We start from the raw sequence: 15,990 nt of genomic DNA, 5'->3' as shown, positions 1-15,990 counted from the left end.
ATTTCCTTAACATTTATGGTTTTGTCTAAGCCTGACATTGCCTTCTACCCTGTTCAACACTATGCTTGAGCCCAATGAAATAAATCTAAATACCACCTGCACTTCTTTACCAACAATTCTCAATGTCAAACATGCTGGTTTACATTACTTTTGTCTTTTTTAATGTTTAAGATTTTCAGATTCTTCATATTCTAGTCTTACTTTCTTGATGAGTTCTTCTTAGTCTTCTTTACTTTTAATTAATAGAGTGAAATCATATAGTGTATTGACACCTTTGAACTTTGGTGTTGGAGAAGACTCCTGAGAATATTGTGGACAGCCAAGAAAACTAACAAATGGATCATTGAACAAATCAATCCAACTTTCTCACTCAAGGCACAAATGACCAGGCTGAAATTACTGTATCCTACTTTGGACACATTATGCAAAGACCTAGCTCTCTGGAGAAGGCTCTAATGCTGGGAAAGGTGGAAGGAAAGAGAAGAGGACAACCAGCAGCAAGAGGGATGGACTCAGTTACAGTAGCCATGAGTGCACCATTGGAAGACCTAAAAGACCAGTTTAGGGACAGATCATTATGGAGAAAATCTATCTATGTGTTTGCTAAGAGTCAATGCAGACTTGATGGTATATAATCAATCAATTTGGTAATCTGCACATTCTCTTTCATCTTGTTCCTTCTATGCAGGTGTACAACTATCTTTTCCAAACTCTAGGTTACATAGTTTCATTCCTTATTTGTTGACATCATGCTGTTAGCACTTTAACTGCTTCTTCTGCAGTTTGAAACAGTTCAAACGCTATGTCATTTTTTTATGCTTTTACAGTTGATATCTCATTTATGTCTTCTTAAATAATGTTGTCCACAGCAAACTGCAATGATACCAAAAAGATGACATGTAAGCAATGACATCGTTACACAAATGCTTGCATTACATACTTGTGTTCTGATATCTGATGCAGTTTTGTAAATTGTGGCTTTTAAGTAATGGCACTGTCATGCACATGTCATTTGATTCCCTTGCCCTTCCCTCCAGATGCCCATGTGTCTCATGTCTCCCTAGTGGAGTCAGTTTGTGAATACATTCTCTTTCTAGAAATATATCATTTCATAATCCTTCATAATCTTCTTAAAACAACCTTATTTTCCTGTTTGTTGTTTATTCGTTCAGTCGCTTCTGACTCTTCGTGACTTCATGGACCAGCCCACGCCAGAGCTTCCTGTCGGTCATCACCAACCCCGCTCCCCCAGGGATGAGTCTGTCACCTCTAGAATATCATCCATCCATCTTGCCCTTGGTCGGCCCCTCTTCCTTTTGCCTTCCACTCTCCCTAGCATCAGCATCTCCTCCAGGGTGTCCTGTCTTCTCATTATGTGGCCAAAGTACTTCAGTTTTGCCTTTAATATCACTCCCTCAAGTGAGCAGTCTGGCTTTATTTCCTGGAGTGTGGACTGGTTTGATCTTCTTGCAGTCCAAGGCACTCTCAGAATTTTCCTCCAACACCACAGTTCCAAAGCATCGATCTTCCTTCTCTCAGCCTTCCTTATAGTCCAGCTCTTGCAGCCATATGTTACTACAGGGAACACCATTGCTTTAACTATGCGGACCTTTGTTGTCAGTGTGATGTCTCTGCTCTTAACTATTTTATCGAGATTTGTCATTGCTCTTCTCCCAAGGATTAAACTCGGATTGCTCTGATTTCCTGACTGCAGTCAGCATCTGCAGTAATCTTTGCACCTAGAAATACAAAGTCTTTCACTGTCTCTATGTTTTCTCCCTCTATTTGCCAGTTCTCAATCAAGCTGGTTGCCATAATCTTGGTTTTAGGGTTATTTTCCTATTCTCTTTAATTTTCTAAATTTAACACTTATATTTCATATCAATAATTCATAGATTGTTCCACAACCTCTACACAGAAGTGTCCTGACTAACTGGATTTCACATCTCTATATTCTTTCTCCTATTGTGTAGTCAATTTGATTGGATGTTGTCCACTTGATGTTGTTCAAGTGTACAGTCTGCATTTATATTGCTTGAAGCAGATGTTAAGAATTAACAATCAATTTTCTTCACAAAATTCTACCTAGCAACCCCCAGCATTATTGCATTTACCCAATCTAAATCTGTTCTGCAATTCCAGGTTCCTCTATTTCTCCAAGGTTTGCATTCCAGTAATCTATTAGTGTGACTATGTCCTTTGTAGATGTCATATTTATTGGCTGTTGCAATTTGCCATACAATTTTTCATTGTCTTACATCACTGAGTTTGTAGCAGAGGCAGAAAGTTGTATAACCTGGATTCTTGATATTTACTAGATAACCACTAATTCTAATAGAATCCTATCACTTATTAGATTATAGCCAAGCACATACTTAGCTCTATCCATTTTCAGTATCAATGCCACTCTTTTCTTTCATATGATCTCATTTCCTGAATAGTATGTCACATAAACTGAATTAAAGTGGTCTATTCTGGTCCCTTTAAATTCACTTATTCTTAAAACATCTAATTTACTGAGTTTCATTTCTACTTTGACAAGTTTTCCTTGGTTCATATTTCTTGTATTCCATGTTCCTGTTGTGTCTTTGTAAAATAAGGAATTCCTCTTTCAATACTGGCCCCATTGGTGACCAGACTTCCTTGTGGCTTTGGTTGCCCATGTTACCACTTTCAGATTTACTCATGGACCAGCCTTCTAACCTGGGAAATCTCATGATCTGGCTCTTCGAAATTGTCTAAATGTTTGAGGCATGTCCACATCTGAGCATGTGGTGCCTGTCATTACAAAAAATGTTAAACCAGCTGGGGTTGCTATATCTGTGCTTAAAGGACTGTGGGGAAAAGATGCTTCCCCAGCTGCTGTATGGAGTCTAAACACACTCCTATGGAGAGCATGGGTAGACTTGAGGCAGTCTAGATTCCTGTTTTCTGTTTTACAGTTTCCAGATATATGTCAAGTGTAGCACTGTGCTGCACTTAGAGATAGGATTAGTTTTGATAGAAGTATGGATTTTGAAGTCCTCCTCCTCCTCCATTTCACTTTTTTTTTTCAAGTTGGCTGGCTTAGCTCCTTTAATTCTGGAAGACAAATTTAAATCTACAGTATATGGAAAAGAACATTAAAGGGAAAATTCCAGCTTTACAATTTATCCCCAGGATTTGTTACTGTATTGGGTACTGAAAATATCAGAAGAATAACCAGTCTCATACCTGGGACTCAGATTTACAAAAGATAAGAGTTCAGTTATCAATCATTTGTAATCAGAGGTAGATAATAACAGCTCTGTCTCCGCCAGTACCTCTGCTGAAGCAGTGTAGGGCTTTTATACTAGTTCAATTTAATGTCCCTTTCTCAGAACTGCATTTAGTCTTCTACCCTGTTACATCACCTGAGTTCCTTCTCTTTGTTTTTACTAATTCCATGGAGTCTCTTTCAGACCCTATGTTTTATTCTGCATGAACACCCTGAAAGTATATCCAGAAAGAATATGGATGGCATATGATGGACAAACATGCTGGTAGAAAATGTTTATTTAAAATGAAACAAAACAAAACAATATTCTCAATGCCCTAATATTCTATTTTCTCCTTGTTCATTTCTCACCTCCCCCCTTTTCAATTTTTCTGCACATAACTTTCTGCTTACCTTAGAATAGGCCTCTCCTACTGCTTTTGCCAGACCACTGGTTCCAGCAGCCTTAAATCATTCCTTTAGTAAAAAAAATGCCTTGGTTCCATGACTCACTGGGGAGGTGAAAAGCTGGGAAGAAGGATGGTTAAACATGGAAATGCATAGGAAGGACAGTGGAACTGAAGTATGACCTAAATGTTTAATGTTAAAGTGGTTTCAGGTTTTCACTTCTTTGATCTGCATAAAGTTAATACAGTATTCTTTTGGAGCAAATATATAAATCTATATTCTCTGTGCAACAACTGTATAAACAGGACTCATTAAAAATGTTTTAGAGGTTCTTTTTGGTTGCTCTTTTTAGGTCATCCCTACATTAAACTTCTATCCTTTGCAAAACTCACTTCTGGAACTCTCTGCTGTTCTTGAATCATAAGAATGGAACTAGAGGAGGAGGAGGAGGAGGAGGAGGAGGATAATAATAATAATAATAGTAATAGTAATAGTAATAGTAATAATAAATCAGACTTGTATGCCACCTGACTCTCAGCAACTCTGGGTGACTCAGAACAATCAAAGAAATTACAATAAAATCAAAAGATAAAAAATAAAGATAAAAAATGGTAAGTGTGATGAAGCTAGGGGTCTCCCTCTCCCTCTCTGAAGACCTGGGTGAAGGGCCAGGTCTTCATGGTTCTTCTAAACAACAGCAGAGGGGGGGGGCATCCAGATCTCAGGGGAACCTGTGAGATCATTTAATAATTTAAACTTAATCCATTTAAAAATAATTTTTAAAATTATTAAATATTTAGTAAAAATTTAACCTTTTAATATAATGACAGGATCTCTGAGCAATTACATTTGTTATGAGTATTTTTCTAGAAAGCGCCACCATATTTCTTATTGACATACAGTATATTACTAATGGAAGCTAGCGGTCAATTCATTACAACTGTTTCCTTTCCTCAAACTGTAGTCAAATTGCTATACATAAAAAAGCAACATACAACCAAGCTACTCTACACCAGGAATCTCTTTCACGCGTACCTTGACTTGCTCTTTGCAATACTGACTTTGGTTCTGAAGTAAACTTCATTTTCAGGTTTTGACTGCTGAATGTACAAATTCCTCTTGTCAGATTTTCAAACCTGGTGCCCACCAGGTATGCTGTTAATTCTCAGGTTTATATCTACAACACAACTGGGAAGACCTTACATTAATAGAGACTATTTTGACTAATCAATTTGTGTTGGGCTGTATATATATTTATTTTCAGATTACAAAGTGACCTGGAAGTCCCTCAGCCATTTGAGATATACCTTGAGTCCTCTAGTTTGAGGAAGAGTATAATTCTCTCCCTTCAGACTTCATGAGACATAAATGCATCTTGGACTCTGTGAGTGATAAATTTTAGGACTTGGGGCAGGGGGGAGTACTTGTATTTCAACAGCTCTGGAAGTGTGTGAGGTATATTTAGTAGCATAGATTCAGATAGGTTCATCATTAGTTATCCATATCACCATCAAAATGCCCTAGCAACCCAATGTTCTCTCTACCTCCTTGAATCTGGCCTTCTCTCATCCTGAATCCATGATTTATGTAGCCTTATCCTACTGTTCTTTGCTGCAAAGCACCTGTTCTCTGCAAAATATATGAAACAGTGGAAAGATGACAATATGTCATTATGTCAATGCTATTGCCATGGTAAAGGTTGGGTTGGGTTGGGTTAGGCTAAAAAAAAAAGGAAAAGCTCAAAGTCCATATGGTACAAAAATAAGTAAAATTTCCAGGCTATGATGGAATTGAACACTCCTAAAATTGATGTTTAAAGAAGCAACACAGCCTCAAACCACAACTTTCTACTCTGTTTGGTTTGGTTTGGTTTCTACTGGCACAATGGCCTCTGTTAGCAGTTTGAGTCATGCATTTTTTTCTGGGGTTCTAATCATATGTGTTGTGAGTGTGAGTGTGTGTGAGAGAGAGGGAGAGAGAGATACAATTTCAGCTCTCTTGGACTCTAAGAATCACATTAGCAATGTGGCGTATTCTCTAGACCCCTTTTCTAAGCTAATGTTATAAAGTTCTCCTTGTCAAACCTTTTGAGTTCCAACATTTCAGCTTCTCAATTGTCAGGAAGTATCAACCATTTTGGAATGAACTTTCCATCCTGTACTTTCTATGACAGATATACAAATGTCCAGTTTTCAGATTATTCTAAATTGGGAGTCTGAATGTTTTAGACTGTAGATATTCCAGTGCCAGAGCTCATTGGAGATTGGAGGTTTAATACCTCCATCAGACATTCAGTCAGGGAAACCTAAAAATAAGCATTTGTGACTTTTCACAAGTATTGGTTGAGATGAGAATGGAGAGTAAGGAAATGTAAACTAGACACGGTATGAATATATATTATGTTTATTAAATTGTAATAATAATCTCAGTACAATTTATCTTAAAATTCTGTAGTGTTAAAATAGCAAGCTGCCATGAAGGAGATGGAGAGGGACATTGTACGTTACTATGAGTAACAGATATTTCTGTGACAATTGCATTGTCATAAGGACTTACTCCCTTTTCTGCAAGCCATCTTCTATAACAGGGGGCCCCAAACTCTTCAGCTCATTGACCCCTTTATGAAGTTTCAGATTGTTCATTGACCCCCAAACATTTATTATATAAAAATAACATAATAACTACTACTTTAACTAATAGTACTATGAATAATAATAATAACCACAACAATAATGGATAGTCCCATTGACCCTTGGGGGTCAATATAGACCACTTTGGAGAACGCTGTTCTACAATCTAACTGAATTCTTCCATCCCTTTTTCCCACATACTATATTCAACATGATTGAGGATAACTAGTTTCGACCTGTACTGTAGCCACTCTTGCCTGAGTCAAAGGCCTTTCTGTTCCAACGGTTCTTATTGATTGTCTTCTCTTACCACAATCCAATGTACTACGTGCCTATCCCAGTCCTTAAGCTTTTGGAAAACTTGGCTGGACATGTCCACTTATGCACACAGAGTTCTAGCTATGCTTTTTGGATGGAAACCTGTATTTGCACAGCTTTAAGACTAACATCTTTACTGTGAGATATACATATTTTAATGGGAAGTGGTATACAAATGTTTAAAGAAATAAGAAATAAATATTAGAAGAAATATGAACACATCTCAATGCTTATTGTCCCAGTTTAATGTCCATAACATCACTGAATATAGTGAATCTAAATGCTATACACCCTGATAGAAAAGGCAAGTAATGGACTATGAATATGCTCATGACATTTTGAATTGATCCAGGGCACTTTCTGTAGAAATTAACTATTTTGAACTAAAGGAGATACTCAGTTACTACAGTCCCTTTTAGTCTTTAGTCTGGCAAACATTTATTTTGCTAGTTTCAATTCTCTTTTGAGAGTATTTTTCCTCAAGGATTCCTTCATTGTAATATATTTAAATACCTTTTCTTCATTTCCTGTAGTATATAACACTTATGTTAATAATTTTCCTACATAATCCAAAATCAATTGAGGTCTTTTGAGAATAAAAGAATAAGGTGCTGTTCTTTCTCCAACAAGCAGAGAATCTAATTTTACACATGACAGGACTGCAAGGCCAGGACAAACAATAGGAGAGATAAAATGAAAAAGGACCAAAGACAGAGCATATTAGGTAAACTTCAATCATCCTTTCAAAGCACAAAATATCACCATGTAACTTAGGTGACTGTTTCTTCACGTACACACCAAAAGTAATATTAACATTTTCTTGTGCTGAATAAATTTATAATAGCAGATATGAATGATTTACATATTTTAAACCATTTCCATACTTTAAAACCAAAAGCTAGAAAATAATTATATAATTCTGCCTAATTTCTATTTTATTTAAAGATTTTACTTTCCTTATTCATGGAAAGGTTTACAGAGTCTACCAGTTATTGTTTACAATATAAATATAAAAATAATAGTAGTAATTATTTATAGAATGTGTAAAATAGTGCGTGTTCTAACATAAAAGAGCCCATAAAACTTTTTTTAAAAAAATTGAGTAGTATTATCATGTTTGCATTACAAAGTGTAATTAAATGAATATATAATGGCAGTATGCTAAAGGTTCAGCTGTCAAGTTGGCCACCACCCATGTCAAAACTATGTCTCAAACACTGTATTATACTACTCAAAAAGTTGAAGAAATTTCAAAGCAGAACCAGGATAATATACAAGAGCCATAGCTAGATGACAACAATGTATGTGGATCCACCTAAAATGTGAATGACTAAGATTGTCGGTAATTCCACAATAAATAGTTTTCTATCAGAGTTTCTGGTAATGGAGCAGTATATAAGCTAAGCAAATAAACAAACCCATTACCCTCTTTCCTACAAAGACCAAAAGTAGAGCACTGAGGCCACAGTCTTCAACTGTTGTTGCTCTCCAGAATTTCCCAAGTCATAGTGCTTCTTAATATGGAGGGACATATATCTTTAGAGAAGATTTTTTTTTACTAACCTCATACTCTAGAATTTAGTTTCTAATCAAGCCCCGTGAGTTCCACTGAGGAACAAAAAAAGATTCCACTGACACAGATATCACCTAAACCAGCATAGCTTTCACTGTCATACTCATACTTTGACTATGAATAGACTTTGGTCATACAGGGAGGGACTGAACAAACATAGTCTGTGAGTGAGTTTCTTCTGTCAAACTTCAGAAAAATCTCCCAGCACCGTAGGGCTTGGCCGATTTGTGAACAGGACTTGAGTGAAGAGATGTGTCACTATTAACATATAAGGAATCATTTCATTTCAGGAAGCCATGGGCTTGTGCTTGTTGATAAGAGGCTTCCATAAATAGGTATAAGAATACAAATAAATAAATAAATCTCTGGGCATTTCAACTATGCCTTTCAATTTTATTTTACTGGAAATATTACCCATGTACAAATAACCTATATAGGTCTTTTTTGTTGCATTGTTGGATGTAAGGGCTGATGCCGCACTTTGCTACATAATTGTAATTTTTATGGCACTCTGGTATAGTGATAGGTGATGGTGTTGCATAAATAATAAGCAAGTGGAACATTTAACAAAGCAATTCATCCTCATTCTTTAGTAAGTGTGCTGCAGTTCAGAGATCTAGGTTATAATCATCAATGTCCTCTTCCCAGATTCAGTAATAAGGCTTAATCTATAAAAAGCTTAAGCAAATCATTCAAAATTCTCTCTCTTCTTTCCCCTTTTTTTCCCCAACTGATGCTCAACATTCCATAGCTTCTCAGTCCTTACTGAACATTTTTTTAACCTCCCCACCCCTTTTCAGTTTTGTTCTGTGTCTGCTAAGTATGCCATTATACTGCTTGTTTTTTACTGGCCTTTTTTCAGGTAAGGCAGCTTGGGAGGGGATATGTGGTTGGGTCCAGGAGATGGTAAATGCATCCTTGAGTGAGGGGGTATTTCCAGCAGCCTTCAAAGAGGCGCTGGTGCTCCCCCTCCTCAAGAAACCATCACTGGATCCCAGCATACTGGACAATTTTTGCCCAGTCTCCCACCTCCCCTTTTTGGGGAAGGTGGTCGAGAAGGTGCTGGCGTTGCAGCTCCAGAGGATCCTGGATGAAATGGATTATCTAGACCCCTTTCAGTCAGGTTTCAGGCCCGGTTATGGGATGGAAATGACATTGGTTGCACTTATGGATGATCTCTGGCAGGAGCGGGATGGAGGCAGTGCATTCATCCTCGCTCTCCTTGATCTCTCGGCGGCTTTCGATACCATCAACCATGGTATCCTTTTGGGTCGGCTCAGGGAGTTGGGGGTGGGCGGCGTAGTCTTGCACTGGTTCACCTCCTTCCTCCAGGGCCGGTCCCAATCGGTGTTGATAGGGGAGGAGAGATTGGCCCCACGGCCCCTTCTTTGTGGGGTGCCACAGGGTTCGGTTCTCTCTCCTCTCCTATTTAACATCTACATGAAACCGCTGGGCGAGATCATCCATCACCATGGGATGAGGTATCATTAGTATGCTGATGATACTCAATTGTATATCTCCATCCCGAGTGAATTAAGTGATGCCATGACCACCCATTCTGAGTGCCTGGGGGCTGTGGGGGCCTGGATGGCGAACAGCAGGCTTCGACTGAACCCTAGTAAGACAGAGTGGCTGTGGATTAATGGCACCCCGCGTGCCAGGAACTTGTCATCTTCAGTGCTGGATGGGCTTGCACTGCCCCAGACAGACCCGGTGCGTAACTTGGGGGTCCTCTTGGACTTACGACTCCTGCTCGAAGAGCAGGTGGCAGTCGTGGCCAGGAGGGCCTTTGTGCAACTTTGTGTTGTGCGCCAGTTACGCCCTTTCCTGGACCGAGAGGCCCTCCGAACAGTCACTCATGCCCTGGTCATCTCCCATATAGACTACTGTAATGCGGTACCCTTGAAGAATATCCAGAAGCTACAGCTGGTCCAGAATGCAGCCGTGCAAACAATCTTGGGTGCAAACAATCTTGGGTGCCCCAAGATTTGCACACATAACACCTTTGTTGCGTGAGCTGCACTGGGTGCCAGTTTGCTTCCGGGTCCAATTCAAGGTGTTGGTCATCACTTTTAAAGCCCTATATTGCATAGGACCAGGATATCTGAGGGACCGTCTCATCCCTATTACATCGACCCGCCCCATCCGGTCATGCAGGGAGGGCATGTTACGGACCCCATCTATAAAAGAATTCCATCTAGCGGGGTCTCGGAAGCGTGCCTTCTCTTCTGTAGCTCCCACCCTTTGGAACATCCTTCCCCCAGAAGTGAGACAAGCCCCCTCGCTCCTGGACTTTCGCAAAAGATTAAAGACCTGGTTCTGTCTGCAGGCTTGGAATGGGAGGGGGAATAATTACACCTGGGGATGGCTAGCACCATAAAGTGATTATGAGGGGCCTATTACACTCAAGGACTGATTAAGATCTTTTCGCCATGTAGATTTTATTATATTTGTACTTTTATGGTATTTTGTAATGTAATGGTTTTATATTTTAATCCTGTTTTATTGTAAGCCGCCCAGAGTCCCCCCGTAGGGGTGAGATGGGCGGTGAATAAATTTGTAAAATAAATAAATAAAAATAAACAAACTACAATTTGCCACCCGCCCCCACTCTGATTTCACTATTAGAAAGTGGTGCAGTAGCAATAAGCAAGGTAGAGAAAAGGCTCCAAACAAATGACAATATATTTTTCAACATTTGTTCATTTTCCTCTCTTGGATTTTGTGCCCTTTTTAAAAAAAGCCAATTAAATAGAACTTCTAGGAACTGATTCATAGGACTCTGTGGTTTGTTAAATGGTAAATTTTATCATCTTGTGAGATAGATACAGTAGATAGATGATAGATAGATAGATGATAGATAGATAGATAGATAGATACCTTCTTGCATGCATTAGGAAGAAAGGTATCTCCATTTCTTTAGTCTTATAACCTATTTTACAGAGTTTGAAAGAACTCTTTCCACTGTTTCTTATTTCTAAGTCCCACTGAGATTAGTGGTACTTTTTCTGAAGTAAGTATGCACTGTTCTTAAGTTTTCCTTCCCAGAATGCATGAAATAATTTTCATATTCACTTCTCCAAATATTTGCTTTATATCCTAGGGCAAGCAAGAATCTGTGCTTTAACTTCATCTCCTCTATTTATTTATTTATTTATTTATTTATTTATTTGATTGATTTCTATAGCCGCCCATCTCAGCAAGTCACTCAAGTGACTATGCTTTGCTATTACCTGAAAGTTACACATATTGCTGCTAACATCTATGGTTGGATTTAAAAGTTTCCCCCAAGCACTTCTGAATCTAATATTTACAGCAGGGTTTCTCAACCAGGTTTCTGTGGAACCCTAGGGTTCCATGAGAGATCCCTAGGGGTTCCCTGGGAGATCACAATTTATTTTAAAAAATTATTTCAAATTCAGGCAACTTTATATTAAAGGGGTAAGTTTCATTCTTTATTTTTAGTTTAAGAACACGGTTAATGCATATATACAAGCCTACACATGAAACAAATACAATAATTTTGTAACTTCTGGCCTATATTTGAGCTGAATGGCCAGGAATTCCCTGAGGCCTGAAAAATATTTCAAGGGTTCCTCCAGGGTCAAAAGGTTGAGAAAGGCTAATTTATAGGGATGTATAATGCTAAGCTCTTGTAAATTCAAGAGAAACAATAATAGAATATATAGAGGATGGTTTCATATTGTTTTATTTGCATAGAGTGGTTTGTTTTAGATTGGGCATTTTAACTGAGATAATAAATATGCACATTAAATGTAAGAGTGGGGAACCTTACTTTGGCCTGAATACTGACTAGATTCTTAGCAAATGTGTTGGGATTGCGTGCCAGCAGTGGCCATGGCCACAGACCAAAATGGACAGAGACATCCCACAGTGGGCTGAGCAGACAGCCCCAACATTATTTCCCATGCATGCTCTTCTTTCACTGCCAGACACACATGCATACCATTCATTCACATGCACATAATACTTCCCTGCATGGCAGTAGTGTTTTAAAATAGCCTCCTTTGATATCAATGAAAGCTATTTTTAAGTCTCTTTGCAATATGTGGGGGGCACTTGTTCAAGAAGAGGTTTATATATTGGGCAGGAGAGAGTGTACCCACCTCTCATTTAGTTTTAGAATAGGTCCCATGAACTAAAAGTGGAGCTATTTTAAAGCTTGTGGGGTTAAGAACACGATTGGCACATATTAAATAAAAGTGTAGTCATGTCTTTGGTGTGAGATGAACACTCTACAATCAGGCAACATCATGACTAGTCATCTGCAATTGTGCAAAATTTTGATATGTCCCTGTCATTTCCGTGGAGGGGGAACTTCAATTTTGCTGTTATTTGTACTAAAGTTGACCAGTCTTTTTCTCTCTAAGCCACTCCAAACAAACAGACATTTCTTGCTGTCTATTGCTAATTAACTGTGATCAATTTCACTCCTGCTTGCTTCAGCTGATCTACTGCATGCACAGGAAGAGAGGGAAAGAAGTCAGATAATTAATTCAGCTTTTATCAAGTCAGGTGCATTTTGTACCACTGGAATTAGAAGGTGTGAGAAATGGAGAGGCTCTTTATCTGGAAATGCCTATTATTTTTATCAGCTGCTGGTTAGGGGCAGGATGCAACGCAGGATGCCAGGCAGCCGAATGGACAGAGATGGGGGGGAGATAGGCGGGGGGGGGGAGTTGAAGGCAGTTGCTTACCTGAAATTTGGGGCTGGGAGGGACCAAGCCTGGAATGGCTTGGATTGGGGTGGGAACTCAGCTAAAGACCAGTAAAATTCACTTAACAACAGCAAGAGAAATTCCCAGGATTGCCATCACTAAGTGATGCAGTCATATAACATTTTGCTTTACAACCGGATTGCTTAGGGTTGGAAATTCTGGTCCCAATTACCATAGTTAAATGAAGACTACTTGTATGCCTTAATACATTTATTAGATTTTAAGGTGCCACAAAGCCTTTGGTTCTTTGTTGCATCAGACTTATTTTCCTGAAGTTGATTTGAGGAATCCTATCATGGTGTTCCTCTTGGAAATACTGTAAGGCCTTCTTGTGAAAGAATGAGTATTTGCAGTGTCAGTGGTCTCCAGTTTTAGGTGGGTTTGTGTTCTTGGGAAGGAACTTGACAGTTTCTCAAAAGGAGAAATGTAAACAGACACCATTTCACCCTCTCTGATAAGATAGGGAAGACATGCTGGCGGCCAAAAAATAATATATGTGCTTTAAGAACTATTGTTGATGCAGGTGTTCTGTTCAGGAATGCGCATGCAACTGGTCTTCCCAGTACTATTTATCTATAAATTAAATGAGCGGTAACCTGTTAGGCTAACCTTTTCTCTTGACTGGTTTCCAATTCTTAATGGTATTTCATACCTGAGGGAAGTATTTTGGCTTACCTAAATACAGTTGAAATTAGGAAGTTGAGTTTTGGGAGGATTGGGGAGAAGATAAATTTTATAACTGTCTAAAAGTTGAGTTTTGCATAGGAAAGATTATGTCAAATTATGAAATGATATTTTCTCATTCAAATTAAACAATCTGACTATACAGGGCAAAATCTTTACTTTGATACATTCATTTACTTCAGCAAAGGATCGTTACCTTGTTGTGGTGCTGGAGCTTGAGCACCTCAATGATGCCATGAGCTAAACCGTGAAGGGCCACCCAAGACGGGAAGGTCATGACAGAGGTCAGACTAAATGCGATCCCTGGGGAAGGTAATGGCAACCCACCCCAGTATTCTTGCCGTGAAAACTAAATGGATCAGTACAACCAGAGATATGTCGGTATACCATCGGAAGATGAGACCCCCAGGTTGGAAGATGGTCAAAATGCTACTGGGGAGGAACAGAGGATGAGTTCAACTAGCCCCAGATGTGATGACGCGGCTAGCTCAAAGCCGAAAGGATGGCTAGCGGCCGACGGTGCTGGTGGTGAATGGCAAATCCAATGTTCTAAGGATCAACACACCATTGGAACCTGGAATGTAAGATCTATGAGCCAGGGCAAATTGGATGTGGTTATTGGTGAGATGTCAAGATTAAAGATAGACATTTTGGGCGTCAGTGAACTGAAATGGACTGGAATGGGCCACTTCACATCAAATGACCACCAGATCTACTACTGTGGACAAGAGGACCACAGAAGAAATGGAGTAGCCTTCATAATTAATCGTAAAGTGGCTAAAGCAGTGCTTGGATACAATCCAAAAAACGATAGAGTGATCTCAATTTGAATTCAGGGCAAGCCATCTAACATCACAGTGATCCAAATATACGCCCCAACCACAGATGCTGAAGAAGCTGAAATAGAGCAGTTCTATGAGGATCTGCAGCACCTACTGGACAACACGCCTAAAAGAGATGTTATTTTCATCACGGGAGACTGGAATGCTAAGGAAGGCAGTCAAATGACACCTGGAATTACAGGTAAGCATGGCCTGGGAGAACAAAACGAAGCAGGACATAGGCTGATAGAATTTTGCCAAGATAACTCAATGTTCATAACAAACACTCTCTTCCAGCAACCTAAGAGACGGCTTTATACATGGACTTCACCAGATGGACAACACCAAAATCAGATTGACTACATCCTTTGCAGCCAAAGGTGGCGGACATCTATACAGTTGGTAAAAACAAGACCTGGAGCTGACTGTAGTTCAGATCACGAACTTCTTCTTGCACAATTTAGGATCAGACTAAAGAGATTAGGGAAGACCCACAGATCAGCTAGATATGAGCTCACTAATATTCCTAAGGAATATGCAGTGGAGGTGAAGAATAGATTTAAGGGACTGGACTTAGTAGATAGGGTCCCGGAAGAACTATGGACAGAAGTCTGCAACATTGTTCAAGAGGTAGCAACAAAATACATCCCAAAGAAAGAGAAAACTAAGAAAGCAAAATGGCTGTCTGCTGAGACACTAGAAGTAGCCCAAGAAAGAAGGAAAGCAAAAGCCAACAGTGATAGGGGGAGCATTTAATGCCCAATTAAATGCAAAATTCCAGAGGTTAGCCAGAAGAGATAAGGAATTATTTTTAAACAAGCAATGCACGGAAGTGGAAGAAGACAATAGAATAGGAAGGACAAGAGACCTCTTCCAGAAAATTAGAACCATCGGAGGTAAATTCCAGGCAAAAATGGGTATGATCAAAAAGAAAGATGGCAAGGACCTAAGAGAAGAAGAAGAGATCAAGAAAAGGTGGCAAGAATATACAGAAGACCTGTATAGGAAGGATAACAATATCGGGGATAGCTTTGACGGTGTGGTCAGTGAGCTAGAGCCAGACATCCTGAAGAGTGAGGTTGAATGGGCCTTAAGAAGCATTGCTAATAACAAGGCAGCAGGAGATGACGGCATCCAAGCTGAACTGTTCAAAATCTTGCAAGATGATGCTGTCAAGGTAATGCATGCTATATGCCAGCAAATTTGGAAAACACAAGAATGGCCATCAGACTGGAAAAAATCAACTTATATCCCCATACCAAAAAAGGGGAACACTAAAGAATGTTCAAACTATCGAACAGTGGCACTCCTTTCACATGCCAGTAAGGTAATGCTCAAGCTCCTGCAAGGTACACTTCAGCAATTCATGGAGCGAGAATTGCCAGATGTACAAGCTGGGTTTAGAAAAGGCAGAGGAACTCGGGACCAAATTGCCAATATCCGCTGGATAATGGAAAAAGCCAGGGAGTTTCAGAAAAACATCTCTTTCTGTTTTATTGACTATTCTAAAGCCTTTGACTGTGTGGACCATAACAAATTGTGGCAAGTTCTTAGTGGTATGGAGATACCAAGTCATCTTGTC

This window comes from Candoia aspera, chromosome 3 (assembly GCF_035149785.1).
Source record: "Candoia aspera isolate rCanAsp1 chromosome 3, rCanAsp1.hap2, whole genome shotgun sequence".
NCBI lineage: Eukaryota > Metazoa > Chordata > Lepidosauria > Squamata > Boidae > Candoia > Candoia aspera.
Note: the sequence above shows the minus strand (reverse complement) of the source record.